At 37.5% G+C, this 23375-nt stretch overlaps 1 non-coding gene across 1 annotated transcript; it reads right to left on the bottom strand.

Annotated features, from left to right (window-relative positions):
- Positions 1–281: 281 nt before the first annotated feature.
- TRNAI-AAU lies at positions 282–355 on the bottom strand. Its single transcript has one exon. It is a non-coding gene; the product is annotated as a tRNA-Ile (tRNA).
- Between the last annotated feature and the right edge of the window lie 23020 nt (positions 356–23375).

Here is a 23375-nt window from a genome sequence, read left to right as displayed (position 1 = left end):
GAGTACTTCTCAGAAGATCACCTATTCTAATACTATTCTCGCCATACACTTTCTTCAAATCTCAAGCACAATGGTAAAAATAAAAAACTAGAAACGAATGATTATTAACAAGTCCTCAGCTTGTAGATTAATTATTGTTTTTCTTAATTTATGAGAATTAATAAACACTTGAGGTAAGTTTAGTAGGAGGGCCTTGGGTCATTCGTCAGAAATCCTTTCGATCTTCCTGCAAAAGAAGATGAACACGAAAAAAAAAAACAAGGGGCGAAAACGTTAAGAAGTGGCCCATGCAGGTTTCGAACCTGCGACCTTCGCGTTATTAGCACGACGCTCTAACCAGCTGAGCTAATAGGCCACGTTGATAAATTGTAACAATATCTAAAATACTGTCGCAACCTGTACCATGACGAAATGACTAAAACTAAGAGTATCCCATGCATCCCGCTTTTTTGTTATATAGTTTATAGTTGATTAAAACATCGAACTACTTTGCTATAAGCGATAATGATGGGAGGGGAAATCAAATTCAAGGTCTCGGGTCGCTTGCAGTAATCCCTTAATCTTACTACTAAGCAGGGAAAAAAAAAAAAAAGTAGCATGAAAGCTGTTTCAAAGTTGTCCACACAAATTATGTTTATCATAACAACTTGATTTTGTGATGAGATTGTGGCACAAGTTTTCTCTAATCTAATGACACATTGCGTAAGATTATGTCAGCTAAACAGTTGTTAATTCTGAAATGAATACATAATCATCAGACAACCTTGTTAGAACAAAGGCATAGAAAAACCGTTGTTTGTACTCAACTCTTTGAGCACCAAACGTCATATTGTGCCCTATGATCAAAGGGCATGCCCATAGTGGGCACATATATTATTTTGGTTGCTGCATTGTTGCTATTATTAATGGACACATATATTGGTGTCCTTAGGTTTCAATAGGCACAATTAACTTTTTCTGTGCAATGGCCATTTTTCTTGTAGCGTAAACGAGAAATTTGTGTTATTGGGGTGTTTCCACAAAAGCTAGCGTTTATCGCTGAAGTGCACATGTAGTTTTGAAATGAAGCTCACAACTATTACTAGTTATCAGTCGCTCAAGTTCACGTAGACGACTACTTTAGCAAGTGACCAGTGAGTAGTGACTAGCCAGTGGGGATGGTGATAATGTGAACAAAAAGCCTGACATATACCATCACAAGAAACATCACTTGTTTTTACATTGGTTTCTTTCTGTCCATGTTCAAAATGGATTGGCTTTTAGGGAGAGAGAAGAGTTAGCTCTAAACTAAACTAATAATGCACATAGTTTTGAGAAAAAAAAATAGCCGACAAGGAGTTCTTGGATTAAAAAAAAAAAAGAACAAAAAGAAAAGCTGGTAGATGCCTGAGCTATGTTTGTAAACATTGTACGATCTCATTGAGATCTTTGTCCTTGTCTCTCAAAACCCTACTTTTTATTATTTCTCTTTCTCCAAACACTACGAGTATCCTGTACCATCTTTTTATATAAATTGGATATCCCAAAAAAAATAATGTAGTATGATGAACTTTCTTGATCATCATCAGCAGAAGCAACAATACAATCTCAGAGACATATTCTCTGCTTAATTTCAGACCATTTTCTATATATCTTGTGCATTAATGAGACTTCAAAGTTTTACACGTGGATTTGAGTCGGTATAGACTGAGCGAGTAAGTTCTATAAAATCACAGATATTTTCAACATTAGAGTTGAGTCGACCAATATTTTGTGTTTTAGAGGAGATTTTAGCAAATGGTATTGATATTATTAGGAGCGTTCAAGCGCTAACCTATTAATAATTTAATATGACATTGACATTAACTATGTGTTTGAGCCCACATGTTTGAGCTCACTTCACAATATTTTTTTTTGAAGATCATCAAAAAAACATCATACAAAGAACATCCTTATAAAAATTCGTCCAATCGTATATCATTTAGCAAGTTGATTATTATTGTGAACAATTTATTGTGTTTTCCACAACATTCTCTCTGTAAATTTTTCTTTGTCACAATAAGATATTGAAACACTTTTTGATTTGGATAAATTTTTGTAAGGATGCTATATGATTGGAAATCTAAAAAAAAGAAGGGTTTTTATCTCTGAAATTGACCCTTACCATCAAGATGGTCTCTGAAATTGAAAATCAATTAATGTAGTCCCTGAAAATAGGTGTTGTAAATCAACGTGGTCTTTCCATCACAATTCTGTTAAAAATTCCGTTAAATGTTGATGTGGCACATAAATGGGTCTCATAAGTCCTTTTTCTCACAAATGGTCATTGAAATTGACTCGCGACATCAAAATGGTCCCTAAAATTGACCTACGACATCAAAATGGTCACTGAAATTGAAAATGGATCAATTTAGCCCCGCAAGTAAATGTCTCAAATCAATGTAGTTCTTCTGTCACGCTTCTTTAAAAGTTCTGTTATGTGCTAATGTGACACATAAATGGATCACACAAGTCTAATTAAATTAAAAAAATTACAAATAGGTTTAATAATTTAATAGTTAATAAAAAGTTGTGAACCCAAAAACTCAGTCCTGCAATCACCTTCAATCCCAGTCCACATTTCTCTACCTCCTTCGTTGTCTATTCTCTAAAAAAATCTCAATACATCAATCTTTACACAGTTTGACATCCTTCACCAAATTGAACTTGGATCGAGATCACTCTTGGTGACGGCTTGGCTAATTGGCAACGACTTCTGGGACATCACTGTTAATATTTAGGTGATCAACATCCTCACAACCTCAATCTTGGAGAACTTGTTTGGCACTTCCTTGGTGGTCTGGTGACTCAAATAACAGCAAGATTAACCTTGAGATGATGAGGTTATAATCAAGTGCATCTATTGTTGGTTGAAAACTATTTCCAAACCCCCTCTTAGGCCTTGGTTAAGCCTTGTACCTTTGAGAATTTATGGAAGGGATCTCTCTTCGGAGTAGGTCCTACTATAAGAAAAATTTTCTATTGTACAACAAGGTGTTTAGAAAACTTTTTTAATTAATTATTAAACCCACATAAGCACATAACAATTTTTTCTTACAAAATTGTGGCGGAAGGATCATATTGATTTGTGACACCTATTTTCAAGGACTACATTCAACAATTTTCAATTTTAGGGATCATCTTGATGGTTTGAGTCAATTTCAGGGATTATCTTGATGGTGTGAGTGAATTTTCAGGGACCATTTGTGATAAAAACTCGTAAATCTTGTGGGGCCCATTTATGTGCCACATCAACAATTAATGGAATTTTTAACAGAGTTGTGACAGAATGACTACATTGATTTGCGACACCTATTTTCAAGGACTACATTGATTGATTTTCAATTTTTGGGACCATCTTGATGGTGAGGGTAATTTTAGGGAACTTTAACGAAAAGCTCCCGATACTGTTCACTTTAACAAAAAATCACATTTTTACACTAAAAAGTTAATCTTGGTACTATTCACTTTACCTTTTATTTTGTCATTTTCGTTAAAACTCAAAGTTTTCAAGTCCTTTTCATTAGTTTTCCCTTAAGAACTATTTGTGATAAAAATCCAAAAAAGAATGATTAGATCATGAGAAAATATGTGCTCAACCGTGTGAATAGTGTTGTATAAAGTTACTAATTGAGCGCACATGTTGATCTTAGTTAGATAAAAGTAACACTTGTATTGATATTAGTTAAAAAGAAGAAATGTTTCACTTGATCTATGCTAGAAATTGAAATGATAAGTGATCTATACTAAAATATGGAATTTTTAATTGACCTAAATCAGATTTCCTAAATTTCACTCCATTAAAGACGAAACGAAAGACCTGCATATGAAACTAACACATGAACATCTCACACAAATCAAAAGTTGCGATTTTATGATGCGCCAAATTGGTGGAAAAATTGGCCAAAACAAAGCAAATAACTGGTGGAAATAATACTCATTGATTCAAGACCAATAACACATTTAGCTCCAATCGGTTACGTTGTGATCTACCGGGCTTCAATGGTTGGCCAATCAATCCTTTTCTTTTTCACAAAGCAATTTTCTAATAACTTAATGCATGAAATTCAATATATACTAAAATTCAAAAATTTAAAAGCTATGGGAATTGAATGTGCCCACATGGTTTAGTCAAAAGTGAAAGGTAAGAAGGACTAAAAATAATTGTATTGTTAGATTTTGTTGTTATTGTATGACATGTTTTTCAACATACATTAATTTTCCTTGTATAATCAAACAACACAACAAGATCAAGAGTGAAAACAATAATATCAATATCCCTCCCCTCTCTTTACGTACATCCTTTGAGTGATACAATTACGAAAATAAACAGTGTGATACATTGCACTTGTTCCACTTCTATCTCTAGCAAAGGTTATCTTGCTCTTTCTCTCTCTCTCTCTCTCTCACTTTTGTCTATTTATAAAATGTTATCAGCACCATTCGCCAACCCTAATCAGTTTTCATTTCCTTTCGCCAAAAAAATGTTTCCCATAAGGGATATTATTGTTCCTCTTCCTTCTCTACCTCACTTGCTTTGTGTTTTCTTGCCAAGAGCTGCTAGCACCATGCTTTCTCCTAGTACTCAATTTAATAATTACAAATATTTGTGATTTCTTATTTGGTTTAGCTCCTGATTACTAATTCTGCATTGTAAGTTTAGATGGTGTAGTACAATCGCCCATCTTGAATTGCATATTTAATTTTCCTACAATTTTTTGTGGTGCGGTATAATCGCCCATCTTAAACTGCATATTTAATTTTTTGCTACTTGAATGATGCAATATTATCTCTCATTCTACACTATATTATTTTAATGAGAGTGGTGTGATACAATCGCCTTCCCCATTAATTATCTTTCTTTATGGTAGTAATACTCTATGTTTTTGGCAGTGCTTGTGTAGTGAGTATTACTAACTACCTAATAATTTTTTTTTAATAATGTCTAAATTATGTACCTCTGGAGTCTGAAGTTTCGAGTGCATATCATTTTGGCGTAAAGTTCAAAATGAAAAATTTGTAAGAACCAGAAGTTATAACATTACATCCCGCCAGAATCCATATTATTGCAAGTTCTTACACATCTCATTTTTCTTTCAGAAAAAAAAATTCGAACTTGGCAAAACTTGATTTTGCTGCCTTTGATAATACTGGGAAAAACTATCTTACCCAGGTTGTGGATGCCAAGATATATCTAGAGGTAGGAAACACTATGTCCTCTCAAGATTGGGCGAAAGCTATGATCTTTATTCATTGCCACCTTGATGAAGAATTGAAGAGCAAGTAACTAACAGTTAAAGAACTGACTCTCTAGAATGCATTGAAGACTAGATATAATCACCACAAAATGGTGATTCTCCCAAGAGCTCGTTATGAGTGGACACACCTGAGAATCTGGGATTTTATAAATTTGTAATGTTCAGAATTAGCTCCCAAATAAAACTTTGTGAACAGACTATCACTGATGAATATATGCTAGAAAAGACTTTTAGTAATTTTCATGTCTCCAATGTGCTCCTACAACAGTATAGAGAGCGAGGCTTTACATAGTACAACCAGCTGATATTAGTGCTTCTTGTGGCTGAACAAAGCAATGAACTTCTAATGAAAACTCATCAGCCCCAACCAATTGGGTTGATGTCATTCTCATAAGGGAATGATGCCTCCCTTGAAGCAAACAACATATTCTCTCGTGGGAAGGGAAAGAACCATGACTTTTAGTTTTAAAATCAAGGTCCAAGGCATAATTCAAACCTGAACTTCAAAAATGTAAACGGCCACAAGGGTAAAGCTTATATGAATAACACTCCTAGAAATCCTGAATGAGGTTAGCATAGATGTGGTGGCAATGGGCATTGGGCGCGTACCTGCCGTACCCCAAAACATATTGTGGATGTGTATCAAGCCACCCTCAAAGAAAGAAGTGTCAAAACCAATTTCATCGACCAGGCTAACCTAATGGATATATTTGATCCAGTATTCGATTTATTAGGCCAAATGAACACAACCCATCTGGATGGTTTTAGACTTTGTTGCGGAAAGGGGGAATAAAATCATATGTTTAAGAAAAAAATTATAATCAATATAAAAAAACAACAATAGAATATAAACAATTCTTGAAATCATAGCCCTAACCGACAACTTCAAGGACCATATAAATAATTAACATACTAAATAAATCAAGAATAAGTAAATAAAGCAATTAAGAACGTACCAAGGTTACATTCAATGGAAAATCACAACGAAAAGTAAGGAATTGCAGAGATAGGGATTTAATTGTAAACTAAATTAAAATTCTTTTTTCTTTTCTTGAGAAAGAAGTACAGAGGCTAAATCACATAGGATAAATGGTATTTTTCTTTAATGAATAGGATAAAAGGGGAGGGGAGATGGAACTAATTTATTATTTTTAGCATTAAATGTAATGATCTTTCTCAAAAAATTATGGTTTTTATAATTTTAAAATGTGAAATTACGAAAAATGCCCTTTGAGGCAAATACGTTGACTTTTGCTGACCGTCTTGTCGTGTCACGTAAGATCCATTTTCTTGGCGCATCCTCATAGTACTTGTCGCTACGAACGCGTGGGCGTAAACAGAACATGATTTGGAGTTACAACGAAGAAGTTATGGACGAGTAAAAATAGGGACAAAATAGTCATTTAAATAAATATTTTCTGGAATGCTCCATATTTTTGGAGCAAAATCTGGAAAGCCACATGTGTGGCCCATATTGAATGAAAGAATAATTGACGGTTGCGAGAAGAGATAAAGGAGAGAAAGGAGGGGCGGGATGCCTAATCAGAAAGAAGAGAAGAAAGAATGACCAATAGGGAGAGCAAGAAAAGACGGGAAAGGAGAGAGTGGAAGCGCACTGGATCATCCTTAACCAGGTACCTCCCCATCGACCTGACCCGTTCCACCCTATGCCAACATGATTTTCGTTAGTTTTTCTGTCAAATCGCCACCGTCGACAACCTGGAAAACATTCCATGATCTCCCATCTTCCATTTCCAATCAAATTTCACTAGATTTAGCCTTGATTTTGTGAAGAACGGAAACCATGGGTTCCGGGATGCCACGGCGGAAATCCGACGATCATGAAGCTAACTCCGTCAACCACCACCACCGATGGACTTTCCTCAACCCTAGGAACAAAGCCCAAGCAATGGTTGGGGCATCGGAGCTTGTTTGCAATCGAATCAAGAACACCCAATTTTTAGGGTTTCCGATGGGTTTTAGTGAAATTGGAGATTTTCTCGGCCAAACTGTCCTTAGTCACAGGTATGAAAGTTTCTCCACTCATCGAGATCTTCATTCTTGTAAAATTTGGAAATATTTGGAGTTGTTCGATTTTTCGGCAAGTCAGGGCGATCAGCCGCCACGCGCTGCGATGCATGTGGCGACACGTGGGGGGAAAACCTGAGGTCCTTCGTTAGGTTTTACTACATGCCAAATTCAAATCCGTTGTCTATTTTCCCAGATTCTATTGTTTAGATATAGTTTTACTAAAAGGTCTCTAATTGTGTTTAGGTGCGTTGGCAGGAAGCGATGTCATTCTCGATAGTTTAAGCAGCTTTCGAGCAATGGAAAACTAGTGAATGGACCCTTTCTTAACTTATATTTTTTTCATAAATATATAGCCTAGCATGCATTTCATATTTCATGCATTGAATATGCTTTATATTATGTTTTCCGAATTTCTATAATTTTGATTTATCGAAATTACGTTTTACTAAAGAGTATGAATTATTGGATTTGCATGGTTTCGAATATAATTTATATTACAGATTTATGAAATATGGTGGATTTACGGACATGGGTTTGTTATGGTGATGATGATGGTTTGAAGTAGAAAGTTATATGATTTTATGAGATGATGCTTTGAGCATTTGAACTCCGAGATTTAAGATGAATTTTTGAGACATGTTTTTAGTACTTATCTAGTGGGTTATCATATGGCAGATCTGCACACCACGGGTATTATGTCTATGGCCATAGGACACAGATGATGGAGGAGTGAAATATGATATATTATATACCCCCCAACTTCACCGTCGAAAATGGTGTCGGATAGCTTCATTAGCTGCGGCTAGTGTCGGTGTGGATGTATGCTATTTGATTCAGGTTCACCTTCGAGTGATAGACAGGTTATTCAACTTCACCTTTGGGTGATGGACAGGTACCGGCCTTCGGATGACTATGATACCCCTAGTTGAGTACAGCACGGATACGGATTACGATGTTTTATAAATGCTTTTTATGGCATGCTAGGGGCTTTTTTTTTATATAAAACCTATAAGTAGTATTATATATATTTTCAAAGCAGGGGGTTAGTATGTTCATAAAGAAAATGGTTTTTCTATTACTAGTATTATTATTATAAACTTTAGTCCACTCACCTTTTCTGGTTTTGCGCCCCCTTAGGAATTAGGATCGAGGCACATGATCCCGGCGTCAGGGCACTTCGGCTTAGTTATCCTCGAGTCTTCTCAGTATGGGTATCATTTCCTTGTTCATATCTTTTGTTAGTAATCCTTTCATATTATTCTTAGTAGTTGTATGCTCTAAACACGATTCAGCATCGGTTTATATCTTTCTAATTAAATATTTTATTGGTATGCATGTTTTTAATGGCTTTGTCACCCTCGGGTGTCGGTCAGCATGTGCCTACCATAGTATTTAGGGATATCGGGGTTGGGGCGTGTCATAAAATATTTTATTTATTACCTATCCTCTACTAAATATACACGAAATAATAACCTGTATTGGAATTGAGTGGACTATATAGGCTACATTCATTAACATAAGCCATTAAAGTACACGTTTAAAAAGAAATAGTGTTATTCACACCTTTATTAATTTTTTAACATTGATCTTCGTCACTTCATTCGATATGAAGGCCAAAAACTGAAAGGGACATGTGAGAAATAAAAATGGGTGTGTAGATAGCACTACACTTACAAAAAAAAAACCTCTTTAGGCTACAGCCCACCTTAGCCTTATGGGTGGCTCTGCCCGGTGTATGACATATGGATGTCATCACGGCATATCTATATGGAGAATTAGATATTGATATCTATATGATAGTCCTAGAAGGACTTAGGTTGCATGAAACAACTAACAAACCATGAGGTATGCTCTCAATCAAATTAAGGTGATCATTATATGGGCTGAAACAATTTGGACGAATGAGGTATTATTGTCTTAGTGAGTATTTGATCAAGGAAGGATATACCAAAAATGTCATTTGCCCTTGTGTGTTTATTGAAAAATCAAACCGTAGATTTGCTATAAAGCTTCTGAAGAGCTTAACAAGACTGCTAAATATTTGAAAAGTGAACTTGAAATGAAAGACCTAGGGAAAACAAAATAATGTCTTGGCCTGCAGATCGAGCATCGTAATAGAATTTTGGTTCATCAATTAGCTTACATTGAAAAGGTCCTAAAGTGATCTAGTATGGACAAGGCTTATCTACTCAGCACGCCAATGGTCGTTCAATCTCTTGACATTAAGAAATATCTATTTCACCTAAAAGAAGATGATGTGATGGTCCTTGGTCCAGAAGTACCATATCTGAGAGCAATTGGTGCTTTATTGTATTTAGCAGAATGTACTAAACCATATATAGTTTTTTTCAATCAACTTGTTAGTAATGTATAACTCTGCTCCAACAATTCGACATTAGAAGGGAGTCAAAGATGTTTTGCGATACCTTCGTGGGACAACAGCCATGGGCCTCTTCTGTTTTGAGAAATCCAAAAATGACTAGAATCTTGTTGGATATGTAGATGTTAGTTTTCTTTCAGATCCGCATAAAGCCCGCTCACAAATTGGATATGTATTCATGTATAAAGATACAACAATTTCATGGCGCTCAACAAAGCAAACATTAGTTACTTCATCTTCCAATCACTTGGAAATAATTACTCTATATGAAGCCAATTGTGAATGTTCTTGGTTAAGATCAATGATCTATCACATCCAAAGTTCATATGGTCTACCTTTAAAGACAGACACTCTAACTATCATTCACAAAGATAATGCAGTGTGTGTTACCCAAATGAATGAAGGATTCGTCAAGGGCGATAAGACTAAACACATATCTCCAAAAAAATTTCAATGCACATAAGTTTGGAAGGCTAAGGTGATTGAAGTCAGACAAATCCGCTCCAATGAAAATCCAGTAGATTTATTCACCAAATCTTTACCATAGTGTACGTTTCAGAAGCTAGTGCATGGTATTGGATTATGTCGGTTTATCAATTAGTGAAATTGAAGAATGGGGAATTAGGGGAAGATATACATCAGGGAGAGCATCCAGAATGCATGCATGTTATACCATTTTTCCTTCGACTAGGATTTTTTTCATTGGGTTTTTCTATCAAGGTTTTAACGAGGCAACATAAGCATACTTAACACTATATCAATAATCCAAACAAAGCTATACTCTTTTTCCTTCACTACGGTTTTTTCCCATTGGGTTTTTCCTATCAAGGTTTTAACGAGGCAACTAATGTTGATAAGTGGGCATCCAAGGGGGAGTTTTGTAAATTTGTGGGAATTGAATGCCCACATGGTTTAGTCAAAAGTGAAAGTAAGAAGGACTAAAAATAGTAGTATTCTTATATTTTGTTGTTGTTGTATGGCATGGTTTTCAACATGCATTAATTTTCCTTGTAGACTTCTGCACGTAAATGGCTTTATATAAAGAGCATGTAGCGCATGATCAAACAACACAAGATAAAGAGTGAAAGCAATAATACCAATATCTCTCCCCTCTCTTTACCTACATCCTTCGTGTGATACAGTTACAAAAATAAATAGTGTAATATATTGCATCTATTACACTTCTATCTCGAGGAAAGGTTATCTCTCTCTTACTTTTGCCTATTCATAACAAAAACAACTTAAACACTTTTATAAGCACAGTTTGATTATTTCTTTGCGCTTACTAAGTTTGTGTTATTAAACTATATATTTTTTTTTTCTTTTCTTTTCTTCCTTTTCCCTTCTTTCTCTTCCCTTTCTGTGACTTGGCGATGATGGATAGCTATTTTCATGCTCCAAGTCCAACGAGCTGTTTCCATCCGACCGTTTGTGAATCAGACCTCCCTTCATCTTAGGAACCAAAAACACACATTGCCTGCCTCGATTCATTACGATTTCGACTAGGGTTTTCAAACTTTATGCCTAATGGTGTTTTCTTTCTCTCTCTGCACTTTCGAAAGGTTTCAATTTTCCATGTTCTGAAGCTTACGTCTCTAAAGGCACATTAATTTTGTGTTTACTTTGGGTTTTGTGTTTTGAATTTTGAATTTGTAGCCCGATTATGTTGTAATTAACTTTAATTTCGTCTGTTAAAGTTGGGTTTGAGTAAAACTAGAATCCACACTGCCATTCCCACCATCAAGTACTTGATTGGCCATGGCGTCAAACTTATCGTTACTACTCACTTGGTAATCTAGGGCTTCAATGAATCCATTATTTTTCTTACTTTTTTGTTTATTGTAGAATCTGAGTTCATTTTTTTTTTTTTTTTGGGGTTATTTTTTATTAGTTAATTGGTTTTGTTGTAGATTAGAGTGGCTGGGCTTTGGAAGATAATGGCAGCACTAGGAATGGTGATGTCATGCCCCAATGCCGACATACGTCTAGGATCGTAACGTGACACGGAAAAGTAAGAGATGTGGTAACATACATAAAAGATACACAATGTATATACTAGAACTAATATCTCAAAATAAACATTATAGTGGGCTCTCTCCCACAAAATATACACAAGTCTATACACTCAAGATAACAACCCTCACTAAGGCTAAGACATGCTCATAGGCTCTCTAAATATAAGTCCCAAAAATAATACAAGGAGGGTAAAGGGGGTAACCTAGTCGCTTAAAAACAATCCATCGATCACAGTTTATAAATATTAAATTTAAATTCATACTTTATGAAATCATAATCAAACTCCACTCGAACATCCTTGATTGATTTATGTATCATGCTCGTGTTACATCTTGTGATTACTGGAACCATGTTTTCTCATCTTTCTATTGTATTCACAAGTTTTGTGTGAAGACATATCCAGTATTGTATGAATTAAGGAAGTGAAGTTAATTGTGTGAAATTTGTTAACAACAATTCATGTTTTTTTTTGTCATACTACTATTTTGATTACTTACCAAAACATGGATGGTGCATCCAGTTGTTGTTGGTTCTTCTCCTCCGTTCTTCTTTTTTGTCTGTGCTTTGTCGACCATCTTGAAGAGATAGTTTCTTACTTATTTTGCCCAATTGTACTTGTTTATCTTCTCCAAGTTCCCACAGATTTTCAAAAAACTCCATGTGATGTAAGTTCTAGAGTTTGTAAACAAGAGTGACTGAATGCAGTGTGTACATATGAGTGCAACGATATCTTTTACACCCTCAGGTGTTTGGTCTTAGAGTGATTTCTCGTATGCTTATGTAAGATGCTTCTTCTTAACGATCTTTGTATCTATGAAGTATTTGGTGATGAAGTGGTCGTCTTTGCCAAATTTGGTGGATTTCTCAATATTCGACAGACCAATTCCTTCCTTGTTCAATCCAAAGATTTGAACAACATCATCGTTAGAAATCCCCTTTGCTTCATGACATCGAAGTTTGAACTTTTGGTTTTTGGCATTGTAGCATTGAATGATTTTGATCAAGTCCTTGTTTGACTTCTTTTTCTTTATGACGTAATTAATGTCTTATCCATGTATGTCTTCAATAGACTACAAAACAGCATCTTTGCTAGTTCGTAACGGACGTCTTGACAGTGTTGTAGCGTAGGCTTGTATACTTCCATTGCATCTACAAACCCAATCATGTTGCATCTATACTAGAGGTATTCCTTCTTTTTTAACTTCTTTTCCCTTAGTTTTACTCTTCTCTGCAAGTGTTTTTGTTTGTTCCCTCTGCAACAATGAAAATTGTTAGGACACTATTTGTTGAACTATAACAAAATAACGCATGTTATTTCTGGAATTACGTTAAATAAACTCGCATTGTTTATGAAATGAACCAAAATAAACCACAACATGCCTAAAAGGTAAGAAAATAAACTCTATTTATGGACTTACATCAAACTAACTAACAATGAAAAACTCATAGTATTTATGAAAGGAAACAAAATCAATCCACACTGTTTATGAAATATCTCACACTATTTACAAGGAAAAGGAGTAAAAACAAACCAAAACAACCCACATTGTTTATGAAAGGGAGCAAAATCAACATTAGTCTGTGAACTACAACAAAATATTTCACACTATTTATCATCATGAATTAACGTAACACACAATATTTCTTGAATTAGAACAAAAAACCAATAGTGTGACATCCCGTCCCGGAAATATCGAAACGCACATGTGAATTTACGACTTTGCCCCTAGTTCGTTTTTGTCACGTTGTGGATTGTTTTGTGAGGTGTGGACCTGTGTTGGGCCACACACCCACACTATCTCACTTTCCCTCACCCTCTGTCTCTTTCTTTCTCTCTCTCCCCCCGAGTCCATTATTCTTCTTCTTCCTCAAACAAACATACGGACACACACACCCACCCACCCTAAAACGTCACAGATCGAGGGATCCAAGACCACCATCGTGCTTGTGAGGCTGAGAGGAGTCCAGTGGTACCATTTTCAGGTAAGAACTTCGACGTTTTCACGTCGAAATCGCCATGTCCGTTTTAGCTACTGTTCATGCAAACTCATTCTAGCTTGTTTTTGGACTTTTGAAGCTTGTAGTTGTGTTTGTGAGGTTCCCAGGAGCTTGGGAGTGCTTCGTTGGACAAGTTTGGACGTCGGGAAAGCTTGGTTCGAAGTTGGCCGAGTTTTGGAAACTTGGACAGGTATTTTCTCGTAGTTTTAGGCCTTAAAACTTGTAGGATCGTGTTCTACTAGTCCTAAGGGTTAAAATGGTGCAAAAATCTTGAAAAACGGTTGAAAAACGAGCGAGAAAACCTAAGTTGCAGGTTTTCCGGCGACGGCGCCGGCAAGGGGGTTGGCCGGAGAAGACAGGGGAATATTCCGTTAGGGTTTAACGGAATATTCCTAACGGACGTTGACGGCGTCAGTTAGGGTTAACGGAATATTCCGTCAGTGCAGGGGAATATTCCGTCAGCGTGCATGGCACGTGGCCGCGCGTGGGGGCGCGTGGGTCCGTGTCTGTGCTGGCGCGTGGGGGCGCGTGCGGGGTCCAAAAATTATTTTAAAAATATGGTTGTGATCGTGAGGTTGTGTAGATCACGTTGGTATATTCATTTGTCCATTTTGAGCAATGTATGAGAAGTTATTTTGAACGGACGGTTATGTGCTTTAAAGTTAACGTTTTTATAGTTAATTCGCATATAGGTGACACGTATCCCGAGGACGAGCGTGCACATTCGAGGCAGGGGGGCTACGACCCTTCTACATACCAGTGAGTGGGCTTTTGTTTTCCGTATATACCTATATACATGTTATTTCCCAGAAATTAGTATAAATGCTTCGTTTTACGCCATTATTTTTATATGATTGATGGTTATGCATGATTAGTGGCATATACGTTTAAGTACATATCCATTTATGATTGCATTATATATGTTGGTGCTGTGGAGGCGTAGGTAAGTAGCCAGGTAAGCATTATTTAACGATTGCATTAAATAACGATTAGAGATGCTTAGAGAGCTCATAACCTGCACCCCCGGTGTTAGTGCTCCCGCCCTGAGTAGGGCGCAGTCCTTCACGTGTCGTTCACCTCCCGCACCATACGCTCAGCTTGAATCCAAGTTAGGTGCACAGTCCTGTCGTACAGACCACTATAGGTGGTTCCGACTCGTAGGTGACCCGCGATTATTCGCATAGCCTTCACGTGATCGTAGCACTAGAGCGTTCATATGTATTACACCCAGGCCTGTCGTACAGACCACCATAGGTGGTTCCGACGCGTGGGCAGGTTTAGTGATTGAGTTGTGATTTGAGCTCTCGATTCAGCCGTACAGGTCACTTAGGGGACTCCGGCTGTCAGATGTTATGATATCGATGTGATTTATACCTGAGCTCTTGCATGTTGTTATGAAGTTTTGAGATGGCATACCTTTGAGCATGACTTGGCATATCTATGTATATATGTTTATTTCTGGGAAGTATACAGGTTTTACGGCGAGGGGTTATAATATGTTTTATGAAATGGTTTTCTAAGAGATTTGTTTTGCCCACTCACGCTTTTGTTTTTGCGCCCCTCCAGGTTCTAGTAGCTTAGCGGGTTTGGTGGTTTTCCCGGAGGACGTCCCGGCATTCTGACAGATACTCACCTACGTAGGGTCACCTTCGGGTGTACTTTTGTTGTATTGTTTCTTTTGGACTGCTGTAGGCCTTAGGCTCTGAATTTAGTGTCTTAATTACGCTAGCACATATTCTATCACACTTTATTTGCTAGTTTTTAAATTATTTGCACTTTTATATTACTGTTTTTAGCTTCCGCACTGTGCACATGGCTACGTCACTTCCACGTGACGGCCAGCATGCCCTGATCTCGGTTGGGGTGTGTCAGTTTGGTATCATAGCTTAGGTTTAGCAGTCCTGTGTCTTTTGTGAGTATTCTAATGATTTTGGTGCCTTCTGTCAGAATTATGCCGCCTCGTCGGGAACCACGCCGTTCAGATGAGTCTAGTTTCCCCGATATCACTCAGCTGGGGGAAGCTATGATGCGAACTAAGTAAGCACACAAATTAAAACCCTCTTGTGACAATTGTAGTATATAAATAAGTAGGGATCGTTCTTAACCGGGGATTAGGAGGGATTGCAAAATCACTTGGAAACTGACTCAAAAACGTAAAATAAAGTTTGAAACACTAAACTAGACTCAAAGAATGCAAAACTAACAATAAAAACACTCAAACAAATCAAAAGACTCAAAGAATACAAAACACTTATAAACACAAATTAAGACACTTTCTAACTAAATTAGACACTAAGGTAAAGGGGGATTGTGGTTTTGACGAAAATAAATTAAATGCATAGATTGTAAATTTAAGGCAGAATGTAAATATGAATGTGATGAAAATATGGATGAATGCTAGCTAGAAGGTTCTTCTCCACACATGTCACACTTGCATACACTTTGATTTTCAGTTGGTCTTTCGATAAATTATGAAACTCAACACCCCGGGTTAATTAGGTCCGCTTAAATTAACCGTCAAGTTTTCCTTAAGTTAATGAATTGGATGATTGCATGCGACAACCCAAAGCATTCCCCACAAGTTCCCTACATGAATTGCATAATAGAGATACAAGCAAGAATCAATAAGCATCATGAAAACTATAAGTATTGACGAGGCATTCGTTACTATGATTGCATGAAACTTATGCCAAGAATTTATTTAACGCGATTGTTTATAAGCAACCTCCACTACTTGTGAAAATAAGTTCATAACTATTAGGTGAAATTCACTTATATTCTAGCGTCATATTCATGCATGAAAATTAAGCGTGCACTCTCAATCAACATACATAAATAAGTTATCAATCAAGCAGTTAAACAAATTGAATTCACCATTCATGAAATTCCAACCAAAAGTAATCAATTCATATTGCAAGCGTAAACATGGTTTCGAATCACCCCCTAGCTAACTAGGGGGATTTAGCCTCTCATGTTCGCAAAAAGAGAAATACAATTGAATTTAAACATAAAGAACAAAGGATTGATTACACCTAAAACGCCCAACGAATCCACTTGAATTTCTGCGCGATTTAAATTCCTCTTCCTCCTTTCTTCTTGCTGCGGCTGTTTGAGAGAATATGGTGTGAAGTTGCGGCTGGAATGAAATAAAGTGGCTGGAATGGAGGGCTATATGTTGCGGCTGCTAGAGGAGAATTAGGGTGATGGTGGCTGAATGATTTTTGGGGAGAATGATGGCTGCGGCAATTAGGTTTTGGGTGATGGGATAATTAGGTTGTGAATGGATGCATGGATTGATGGGAAGGAATAATGGGAAGAAAGTGGCTGATTAAAAAAACTGGAATGAATGGGATTTGCGGCTAGGTTCTTAGGTTATGGACTGCACGGTTTTGGGGGGAATTGAGGGAATAAAAATATGGCTCAATGAATTGCCACGGCTGGAAAGATTAGGGTGGAAAAATCAGAATGAATCACGGCTAAGAAGAAAATATAAAAATATGGTGGCTACGGCTTGAAACTTTTTTTTGTTTATTAGGTTTTCCTTTGATAAATGGGGGGGGGGGCCACGGCTTAGGAGGAAGATTGAATGGTTGCATGCGGCTACTAGGATTAATGTGTCAAGGCCGAATAGAATGAATGGGAAAATATAGAATAATGTGCGGCTAGGTTGTAAAAATGTGTAGGGTTTTAGAAAATAAACCCTAGCTTATTGAAATTAAATTAAAGTTAATTCAAAGGCTGCTAGAATTAGGGAAAAATCAGAAATTAAAGGGGGAAGATTAAAATGGTGCGGCTAGGGCCTTGGTTTTGTGTCCTAAAGCGCCTACAAGGACTTCAAAGTGGCTAGAAAATACGGACGTTTAAGATTAGGAAAGGTTACCAAAACGGGAAACTTAGGGTCAACTTTCCTAAAATAGGAAGCCTTGTTTGAGTAGGATTCTTCGTTTTGGTAAGAATTCATCGTTGGCGTAGGAATTCGTCGTTTCTTCAAGTCTTCAACTCATTCATTCCTCTTTCGCTCCAAAAGACTCCAATTTGCATCTTCTTGCACACTTTGGCCTTATAATCTGAAAATACACAAAAGTGGCCTTAAACATTGAAATAGCTAAGGAAACACAACATAAATGCACGAGAACAAGCTAATTAAGTTGCATGAATATGCTCCTATCAAATTCCCCCACACTTAACTTTTGCTAGTCCTCGAGCAAAACAAAACAACTAAAGTAACCAAGACGAAACAAAACAAACAAACAAAACCTAAACCTTCCAACGATTGCCTCAGGGATTTCCAATGAAACATGACATGTCAAAGATCATTACTCACATAGCTTTTAGTCTTCTTTCCCCTCGAACACATACTTAATCATAGTCACCATTCACTAGTTCGCATTTAATCAATTAAAACACATTTTGAATGTAGTAACATGCCTTAGAGAATTCCCTCAATTCCTCACTAGTTATGCACTCAATTTTCACTCAGATATTTCTGACTACACACCCTACACTAGTTATATGTGAGAAGATTGATGTAAACATGAAAGACTAGTACTCACATACATTATAACAAAGAAAGCAATTTCTGGAGTAATTACACGTGTTTAGATATGATCTCATGAATGGAATGCTACTACTTAGATGCGAGAACCAGTGACACCATATGCTCATACCAAATTCAAACTCCACCATTGAAATGCATAACACTCAAGATAGAAGTCAAGGTTTGTAACGGGGCTTGGGGTGTTGGCTAACAAGGAAAGGTAGGGATAAACAAAAGTTCTTTAAGCAATAGTAAGTAAAGTAATGAAATTAAGACCTAGAATTCCCTTAGAATGCAGAAATCAACTTTTAAACAAATAGGGGAGCTTCAAACAACTCTTAGGGCCTAATTCATTGTTTTGGGCCCTTACTTCAACAACCAATACTTTTCAACTATTTTCAACTCTTTTTCCATTTTTTTTCTTTTCTTTTTCTTTCTTTTTTTTTTTTTTTTCTCTTTTTTTTTTTTTTTTTTTTTTTTTTTTTTTTTTTCTAACCGTGCCTATGGCACAAAAACTCACATGAATACACTTTCCCCCACACTTATTTCCTGCAACACATTACTCAAAAGGAATTCATTGCTTACTATGCTTCAAGAACAAGGGTAAGGATGGTCCTAATCTAGGCTAGGTGAAGATAATGCGGGTTAACAAAGAATATGGGCTAACACGGCTCAATGGGGTTAAACTTAAACACAAAATGAGTGAAGGGCACATGGCTGTTTGGCTATGGTGGTGGTCACTACACAACTTCATCTTGAATATGTGTTATGCAAATCAATGACATGCTTTGAATGAAATGGGCATGAGTTCTAGCATTTGGAACTAAGTGATGAAACGCCTTCTAAGTAGTAACCAAGCAAAGAATAATGAGATCATGCAACGACTTAGAAAACATTAATGCACAGATTTTAACTCTCCAAATAACGTTTAGGCTCAAGTCTCACAGGGATGTAGCGTTTGTTTAAGTTCCTTCCTTCAAGCATGTTACAAAAACTAATTTTTTTTCTTTTGTGATTACATGTGACTTCGTAAACTATAACTACAATCAAGCATAAACCAAAGAGTATATCAAACGTCCAACCATGTTTGTAACTTTCTTTAACCATCATGCAATTAAAAACCAAATCCTCATCATTGTGTTGGAAGGTACCCTACGACACAAACAAACACACAAAAACAACTCTTTTTGGGTTTTTCAAAACAATTTTTCAAATTTTTATGAGATTTTCGGATTTTTAAACAAACACACTCTAAAACACTCTAAAATAGCTTAAAAACACTTAAAAACAGCAAAGAACAAGTTTAAACATGTTAGGTGGTAATACCCTACGAATTTCATGCACAAAGTCTCAAAACAGAATGTTACCCCCCCACACTTAAACTAAACATTGTCCTCAATGTTTTAGACACAATTGAACATAATACAAAACATAAAATAAGCAACAAAGGAAAGGGTTTAGGAACGCAAATCTGAGTGTGGAGCGATTCCCAAGTTCTTCCTTTGTTGATTGCATGGGTTGCCTCCCACGAAGCGCTTGCTTTAACGTCTTCTAGCCGGACGATGCTCCCTTGAAGGTTTATGGAACCCCACGGCATAGAGGGGTGCAACTACAATCTGTCCGACGAACCACTTCATGCTTTGGGTCCTTGAATGGAGTGGGATAATGATCCTTTCTTATTGTCGTGTTTTTCTTTTCTACATCAACACAAATTCTCCCACGACGTTTAATTCGATTCGGTACCTGCACCACACGAGGTAACCACCTATTAGTTGAATTGGGAATCGAATTTGGAATAGGTGGCTTACCTTTGTTCGGCAAAGAAGTGGTAGCACAATGGACGGATGCACAAGGGTTGCTCATGGCCAATTGTGGTCCTTTCAAGATTGGAGCCGTGCACTCCTTGTTCTCTACTCCAAGTTCCTTCTCGGTGGTAGTTCGAGAAACATCCTTCTTGATCTTTGTTGAACACTCCGTCCCTATGTGTTCAATTACATTAATGGCACAACAAGAACGAACATCATTAGTAGTCTCAATCGATTCAGGAATCTTAAAGTTAATCATATCACCACCAAAGGCCATAGTGACTGCTCCCTTGGCCACATCAATCTTGGTTTGAGCTGTTTTCATGAAAGGTCGTCCAAGTAAGAGTGGTGATGATGGAGAGTGTGCCGAATCTTCCATGTCAAGCACATAGAAATCTGCAGGAAAAATCAAATGGTTTACCTGCACCAAAACATCCTCCAAAACTCCTTTCGGGTATGCATTAGATCTATCAGCTAATTGAATAATGACACCATCCTTTTTAAGCTCTCCTAGATTCATAGATGCATAAACAGAATATGGCATGACATTAATTGAGGCACCTAAATCTAGCATGGCATGTTCGAACTTTGTATTTCCAATTACACAAGGAATAGTGAAACTACCTGGATCTTTGCATTTGGGAGGTAGTTTGCGTTGCAAGATGGCAGAGACATTCTCACTTACATGAACCACCTCTTTTTCTTGAATCCATTTCCTTGTTGTACAAAGCTTTTTCAAGAACTTCGCATACTTCGGGATTTGCTTGATTGCATCCAAAAGGGGTATGTTGACTTGAACTTTTCTAAATGTCTCTAGAACATCTTTTTCCTCCTCTTCTTTCGTGGATTGCAAAAATCTGCTAGGAAAAGGAACATTGGGTGGAACAAAGTTAGAATTAATCAATTTTGACCCCAACTTACCTTTGGTGGCCGAATGAGATGAGTTGGGTGCATTAATGTCCCTTGGTAGTTGCAGCAAGGGTGTTTGTACCCTTGCCGTGGGCTTGCTTGTATCCTCCTCTTCATTTTGCAGCTTTTCATCCTCTTCTTCGCTTGATTTTGATGTAGGACCTGCCCCAACTTCCTTACCACTTCTTAGGGTGATTGCTTTAGCTGATTCGAAACCTCCCTTCGGATTTGGAATGGTGGAACTAGGGAGTTGTCCGGGATCTCGAAACTTACCTATAAACTCGGCAATCTGCCCAATTTGTTTCTCAAGTTGATCCACCCTCTTATCTTGATTTTGCATAGCCTTCGCTTGATCTTCTTGCCCCTGAGACAAATTCGTTAGTAACTTAAGGAGTGTATCATTATCTAACGTGTTACCTGAAATTGTTTGGGCAGGTTGTGGAGGTGCTTGTGTGGGGACGAATGGCTTGGTGAAGAAGCCCGGAGGTTGTTGCCTAAAGCCTCCTTGTTGTGGTGGTTGTTGGGGTTTTCTCCATTTGAAGTTTGGGTGGTCTCTCCAACCTGGATTATAAGTGTTAGAATATGGGTCGTTCCTCGGTTGGTTTTGACCCTGAAATCCAATCGCGTTGGCGCTTTCCCATCCACCATTTTCTATGAGTTGCGGGCACTTCTCAGAAGCATGTCCTTGGATCGAACACACCCCGCATACAACCGGTCCTTGCATCCTCATGCCTTCGGCCATCTGAGACACAATGGAGGTAAGATTAGCTAACTGTGAATGAATATCAGGTGCGGAACTTACCTCATGAACCTGCTGCCGTGGGGGTCCTCTTTGCCCCACTCCTTCATATTGTTGAGCGTTCAACGCTCGGTTCGCGATCAAGACCTTGGCATCCCTGGGCGTCTTGTCCACCAATGCTCCACCCGCCGATGCGTCGAGCATTTGTCGTTCGATTGGCAGGAGCCCCTCGTAGAAGTATTGCAGAAGCAACTCCTCCTTCATCTGGTGCTGTGGACAAGAATCAACAAGAGATTTAAAACGTTCATAGTACGTAGGAAATGACTCACCTTCATCTTGTTGAATGCCACTTATCCTTTTACGCAAAAGGATGATTCGAGAAGTTGGGAAAAACTTCTCCAAAAAGGCCCTCTTCATGCTCTCCCACGATGTGACGGTTCCGGGAGCTAAATCGTACAACCAATCCTTGGCTTTGTCCATTAAAGAGAATGGAAAAGCCTTCATCTTCAAGATATTTCCGTCAACAGTGACGGGAGTCATACTAGAGCAAACTACTTCAAATTCTTTCAAATGTTTGTTAGGATCTTCCATGGACAAGCCATGGTATTTAGGAATATGATGAAGCAAACTTGACTTTAATTCAAACTCATCCGTCTTACCTTGGGCAGCCGTGGGGTATTGAATGCACAAGGGTGCGGCATTATCCAAACCTGAGGCGGAAAGCTCCTTGAGTGTACGGTTGTCCACCGCCATGCCTTGGACTTCTTCAAATACTCTTGCCGTGGGTTCCTCAAAGATTCCTGCCGTGGCCTCTTCTTCCTCTTCTAGGCCTTGTTCGTCAAGCTCAGGTTCCGGGCTTGGCGGAGTTGATTCGTGATGCTTCTTCCTTCGTCTCAAAGTCCTCTCAAAGTCACTGTCAAAGTCCGAGATACGCTCACGAATCGGTTGAGAACTCCGAGTCATGCACTAGTACCTAAAACAAGGAAAACAAAACAAAATCAGAAACTTCAACAAAATAAATAAACAGAAATTAAACAATCCAAGGGATTAGCAAAGTTGCTAATCCCCAGCAACGGCGCCAAAAATTTGATGCGAACTAAGTAAGCACACAAATTAAAACCCTCTTGTGACAATTGTAGTATATAAATAAGTAGGGATCGTTCTTAACCGGGGATTAGGAGGGATTGCAAAATCACTTGGAAACTGACTCAAAAACGTAAAATAAAGTTTGAAACACTAAACTAGACTCAAAGAATGCAAAACTAACAATAAAAACACTCAAACAAATCAAAAGACTCAAAGAATACAAAACACTTATAAACACAAATTAAGACACTTTCTAACTAAATTAGACACTAAGGTAAAGGGGGATTGTGGTTTTGACGAAAATAAATTAAATGCATAGATTGTAAATTTAAGGCATAATGTAAATATGAATGTGATGAAAATATGGATGAATGCTAGCTAGAAGGTTCTTCTCCACACATGTCACACTTGCATACACTTTGATTTTCAGTTGGTCTTTCGATAAATTATGAAACTCAACACCCCGGGTTAATTAGGTCCGCTTAAATTAACCGTCAAGTTTTCCTTAAGTTAATGAATTGGATGATTGCATGCGACAACCCAAAGCATTCCCCACAAGTTCCCTACATGAATTGCATAATAGAGATACAAGCAAGAA

This window comes from the organism of the source record quoted next, unplaced genomic scaffold (genome assembly GCF_019419815.1).
Source record: "Pyrus x bretschneideri cultivar Hongxiangsu unplaced genomic scaffold, Pyrus_bretschneideri_v1 Contig10, whole genome shotgun sequence".
NCBI lineage: Eukaryota > Viridiplantae > Streptophyta > Magnoliopsida > Rosales > Rosaceae > Pyrus > Pyrus x bretschneideri.
Note: the sequence above shows the minus strand (reverse complement) of the source record. Positions and strands in the feature narration are given on the sequence as shown.